At 33.7% G+C, this 6,153-nt stretch overlaps 1 non-coding gene across 1 annotated transcript; it reads left to right on the top strand.

Annotated features, from left to right (window-relative positions):
• Positions 1-4,845: 4,845 nt before the first annotated feature.
• On the top strand, positions 4,846-4,917 carry TRNAG-UCC. Its single transcript has one exon. It is a non-coding gene; the product is annotated as a tRNA-Gly (tRNA).
• Positions 4,918-6,153: the final 1,236 nt, after the last annotated feature.

The raw sequence follows: 6,153 nt of genomic DNA, 5'->3' as shown, positions 1-6,153 counted from the left end.
ACAGAGCATATTTCACAAAGTGCAGTATTTTGAAGAGTTTATTGTACATTTTAATGTTATTACAAGCTCACAGCACAGTTTGTACATAATTACAAGGGCCATATTTTCACTGTTTGTGTATACTTTGTGGGCAGTGCAGATGGATTTTGAAAACCCAGTGACTTGTGTTTGACAGTAATATTGCTGAGAACTGGAGAGTGTTTGAGCAACAGTATGACATTTTCAAACAGGCTGCATTTTCTGATGAAGATGACCATACAAAGGCATTTTTTCTGCTTAATTTAGCTGGGTTAGAAGCTATAGAAAGGGAATATTCATTTGTGTATGCACCTGCTGTTTATACTGGAGAGGGGGGAAGGCATATTGTTGTACAGGCTGAGTCAAGGTAGGACCCATTGTGCTTAAAACATAAATTTAGAGAAATGTGTAACCCCAGACAAATGTTACAATGGAAAGGCACTTATTTTACACAAACAATCAAAAGCTTGGTGACACTTTTGCAGCATATATAACTGATCTGAGAAATAAAGCTGAAATGTGCAGATTTGGTGACTTAAGGGGTGAGTTGATAAAGGACAGACTTGTGTGTGGTATTAAAGATGATGCTGTGAGAAAGATTTTGCTTCATGACAATGATTTGACTTTGAATAAGGTCATTGAGATTTGTCAGATATAATAGCTCACAAAAAAGCAAACAAATATGCTTAAAAATGAGAACAGCTCTGGAAGGCACAGTGTTAAAGCTCATGTTGATAGTATGCAGCACGTGGTTAAAAGAAATAGTCCCAAGCACATGGCAACAACTGTAGCCCCTGCAGCACTCACTAGTAAACCCCAGAGCTTTCTAGCAAATTCTAGAGTTTGCACAGTCTCAGTGAAGTATAAGAGTGAGTCAGTAAACTTAAAGCATGGGCCCCAATCTACTTTCATTGCCAACTGTGGTAATTATGGTGGAATTCATGAGTCTAAAAGGGAAAAATGTTTAGCTTTTGGTCAGCAATGCTACAAATGCAATAAATGGAATCATTTTAAAAGATTTTGTAAATCAAAAGGCCCACTTTCTTTTATTAAAAGGGAACATTTCAAGAAATTAGTTGATCAATTTGAGAGCTACAACCCTACTGTTTATGTTAATGGTGTATCAGTGCTTCATGAAACAGTCAATGCAGTAGATTTAAGGGCAAAGAATGAATTATTTTGTACTGTTTGGATAAATCGCAAGCCCATAGAGCTTAAAGTTGCTACAGATTCCAAGTGCATTGTTATGTCAGCAAAAACATTTGCTACAGTGTGTAAAGGTGAAAGGCTTGATTTACACAGTTAAAAGGTACCAGTGCCAACTAAAAGAGCAAATGCTCCAAACCAACACACTCAGCAAAACAGTCACTGAGAAGGAAAAATGACAACCACAAACTTGGGGTTAAAACCGAATATTTAATAAAACACAAAAAATGCAATAGCCACAAAACACTTAACTAAATCACCATGTTTTTCATTCACACTTGGAACTTCCTCAGACTTGCTAAAAAATATACCCACTATTCAATTTATACTAAAACACTCTATCAATTATCCAATCAAATTATTCTAGCAATGTTACACATATAAAACATATATAACTAGTAAAATACATAATGATATGTAAAAAATATCATCAATAAGTAGTTAAATATAATCAATGAGGAAAAAAACTAAAGAAAAACAGGTAAAATTATAAAAAATTAAACCATTATTACTATTTCTAAACCACTTGCTGCAGGAAATGGAAGGAAGCTTAATCATTATGTTATGACACCATCCAGTGGAACAAACATTGCATTACAGCATACAAATCATAGATGTACTTAACAAAACTATATAGTTCAAATAGCATATTAGAAATAAAAAATAAAAAATGAAAAATAAAAAAATGAGGGTGATAGAAAACATGAGGATGATAAAAAAAAACAAGTCAAAATAACTCCCATTTATAATCTAGCTGCCCTAAGCTTTAAAATAGGGGCCAGGGAGACATGATCATTAAGACCAGGAAATTTGTAAGCCTCTAAAATCATCTGCCAAAATACTTCCCAGTATTCAATTTTTGTCTCCCACTGCCCACCCCTAACTTCATAAGGTACTTCTTCCAGTACAAAAAAATAAAAAACTAGTACCTTTACAGTTTAAAGTATGCTTATAAAGTGCGTTCTTAGATTCTTTCCTACGGATATCATAAAGGTGCTCTCAAATTCTTCTTCTGAGAGCCCTTTCTGTTTTCCTCATGTAGAAAGCCGAACATCTTTTACACTCAGCTACATAAACCACACCCTTGCTATCACAATTTGTATTTTTTTACCATACACAAACCTATCCCTACATTGTATATATATATATATTCTCAGCATTTTTCACTTGGGGGCACTGAGCACACTTGCCACATTTAAAAGTCCCTTTTCTTTTACTGACATCCTTCCAAAAAAAGGAATGCTGCTGCAAATTATTTTTCATAATTCTCTCTCTCCTGTAAGCGAAACTAAGTGGTTGTTTAAAATTGTATCCAAATGGGAAAAACCTGAAAACATCTCCCAGTTTTTTAAATAATATTTTTAATGATAGAAGTTTCATTATTAAAATTAAAAACAAAAGACCTCATATATTTACCCCCTCATTGTTTGCCCATTTTCCCTGCATATCTAACATATTATTACTAATCCCTTTCCCTTAAATAGGACTACATCTATTTATTATCCCCTCTCTTACTTCCTTAAGGATTTCTTCTAATATTTTGTTAGGATATTTTCTCTCTAAAAACATATTCTTTAATTTGTCACACTCATATAAAAAACACATTTTGTCCAAAGTCATTCTAGATATCCTAATAAATTAACCTTTTACAATGCTTCTTTTTTGTTTGTATAGATGAGCACTATTAAAATAAAGATAGGAATTTGAATTTAAACTCTTTTTTTATTCAAATCTTTATGTATTGTTACATCCAAATAATCCACAAACTCCTTAGTAATATTAATAGTAAAATTTAAACACTCAGTAGTATTGCTAATATAATTTAGAAATTATTTCAACTTACCTTTGGTGTCCGTCCAAAAGATACATAAATCATCAAGGTACCTCTTGTACAAACACCAACAACTTTCATAAGGGGAATTAAAAATACATTTTTTCTCCCATACATTTAAAACAATATTAGCATAACTGGGGGCACAACCCGTTCCCAAAGCTACACCTTTTACTTGTTTAAAAAAATTCCCCTTTAAAATAAATAAAATTATTAAGCACCATTTCCAACAACTCCATTATAACTCTAAGGTCCTTAAATGTAAATTTCTTAGCATCCAACAAAGCTTCCTCAAACTACTCCATATCGATGGTATGAGAAATGACTGAAAATAAATCAATAATATTGTTACAAAAATAATCTCCTTATTAAAAATCTTCTGCTCTATAGATTTAAAAAAAAAAATTCCATGAATGTTTCAACCAACCAGCATGCTTCATCCATACTGCTTTTATTCTTGAATCAGTATATTTTTAGCTATTGTATATGTTTTTCAACTCATTACCTGAAACAATAGGTCTTAGAGGGGGATTATCTAAATCCTTATGTACTTTAGGCATTCCAAACATGGAAGGTATTACCATTTTTTCTATAATACTTATATAGGTCACCATCTATCATTTCATCATATAATAATTCTCTTAAGCCAAAATCAATTGTAGAATAAGCAATGTTAATCTCATTAATTGATACTCTATTATAGTTTTCCTCATTTCCTAACACTACATCCATCTTAGCTAGATACAAAATATTATGCATAATAACCATCTCACCCCACTTATCAGGCTTTATGACTCTAATATTTTTATTATTACTCAATTCCATAAGAAGTTGCCTCTCCTGATATGGGAGGTTGGAATGAATCTTGGATTTACTTAAGGCTGCTCTCAGTTCTTTTTCTACAACTGTTTCAAAATTCCTCATTTGGGGATGTACAGGGGGGGTTAAATGTACTTTTCCTCTTGAAATCATTGTGATCAACTTTATCTTTGTCAGTTCCACCATAAATTAAATCTAAATTTTTCTTTTTTACAAACAGCTTCAAGTCAATAAGCAGATTGCTGATATCACTTTTTATTAGGCACAAATTTTAGCCCTTTCATAAATAAGTTAAAATATGTTTCATCCACCTCAATATTACTATAATTAAAAATATTAAAATTCTGAAATATAAAAAGACACCCCCTTTGCATAATTCCTTCATTATTATTAATTTCCTTTGAGTTAATATTGGCTTCATCCAGTGCCTGTGTTACCACTAACCCCTCCCCGTTGTAACTGTAATGAACCACGGGCCTGGTTTTTATCCTTTCTGATCTTCTTAAACTGGGAAACTCTAAAGGTCATTTAAATTCAGGTTAAAGTCCTCACCATCATCATTATTGCCATAATCTTCACCCGCATTATAGTATCTCTCATTCGATGCACTATATTCATACCTATATCTTACTTCTTTCCCATTATAATCCTCCATGCTGTACATGTTTTCACCATGCCCATATTGCAAATGTTTGTCCCTGCCCCACCTGGGCTTAGGATAACATCTGTTTTCTTTATAATCTTATATATCCCTTCCCAATTTCATACTTTTATGCTTAGAAATAAAAGAACACTTTTCATCTATTTTCCGCCTAATATTCAAGTATCTATCTTTCCGCAGCAACAGTAAATAATAAATCATTAACAATTTTCTTATTAATCTCCTCAATCTTCTTAAATAAACCTACTATTTCAATCTTATTTTGCCTAATAATTCCTTTCATAATAAGAAAACCACATGAATCAATATAGCATTGGTGGTATAGTGGTGAGCATAGCTCTCTTCCAAGCAGTTGACCCGGGTTCGATTCCCGGCCAATGCAAGAAATCTGTATATTTTGGGGTTGAGAGGGTGGCCTAATGGTTAAGGTGTTTGCCTTACAAACACAAGGTGCAGGGTTTGAGTCTCACAAGGGATAATTATCTAGGCTTAAAACGGCTCACAAGGGCAGTTAGCCTAGTACTACTCTATGAATCTATGAATCTATGAATGAATCAAAAATCTTAATAAGCTCTTTATAAAATTCCGACCTCTCCTTGACATTATTTGGGTACTTACACACTCTTAAACCTTTTGGTGCTATTTCCCTTTGCAAACATTGCTTCAAGTACTTATTATCTAAATACAGGGTGTTATACTTTAACATATATTCATGCAATAAGTTCAAGTTAAAAATATAGATATTCTCAACATCAGATGTAATAGTCTGCTCATTGCAAACAGAAAAGTCATTATGATTAAACCATTCTTGACACCTAAATTCTTTATAAGCAGAATTATTAGGGGTCGATGTATGTCTATTATTAGAGTCATCTGAATGCTGGCTCTGGCTATTATGCCTTTTTTCTTTGGGTCTCGCTCCTTGAATCCTATAAATATCAGCATCCACCACAGTCCTTTCCAGTGGAGAGGATCAGGCTTGATTTGGCAAGGTGTGTGATGCTTGTTGCTTATGAAGGTGAAGAAATCTAAACCGAATGGTCAGTAGTGCTTTCATGTTACTCTGCTGGTAGAAGCTATGACTTTTTATTTTATGTGGTCAAGAGGCACGTCCAGTCATTATTAGGGCTCAGAGACAGTTTGAAAATGGGACTGATGTCATTTAATAAGGAATTCCACTAAGTCAGCTTAAAAGACCACTACTCTAATTTCACCCAGTACATTTTTCCACCTATGCAGATCTTTTCAAAGACAAACTAAGTACACTTCCAGTTGTGTACTCCATGAAGTTAGACCCAGAGGTTGGTCTGGTTATCAGGCCAGCACATAAAGTTCCAGTAGCCATACAGGACAGAGTCAAAGGCAAGCTAGATAAAATGGTGCAACAAGGTGTGATTTGTCCAATTAAAACTCCAACTGAATGGGTATCTTCCATGGTGGTAGCTCATAAGAAAAGCTCAGATGACATTAGAATATGTATTGATCCACAAGATTTGAACAAAGCACTAAAAAGACCTCATCATTCAATGTGCACAGTTGAGGAAGTCACAGCCTTGATGCCAAATCATCATCATCATCAGCCCCCTTTTTCCCATTTTTCTACATGGGGTTGGGGTAT

This window comes from Protopterus annectens, chromosome 9.part0, assembly GCF_019279795.1.
Source record: "Protopterus annectens isolate FY-2018-M chromosome 9.part0, PAN1.0, whole genome shotgun sequence".
Classification (NCBI taxonomy): Eukaryota; Metazoa; Chordata; order Ceratodontiformes; family Protopteridae; genus Protopterus; species Protopterus annectens.
The sequence above is the reverse complement of the archived record's forward strand: the minus strand, read 5'-3'. Positions and strand labels throughout refer to the sequence as shown.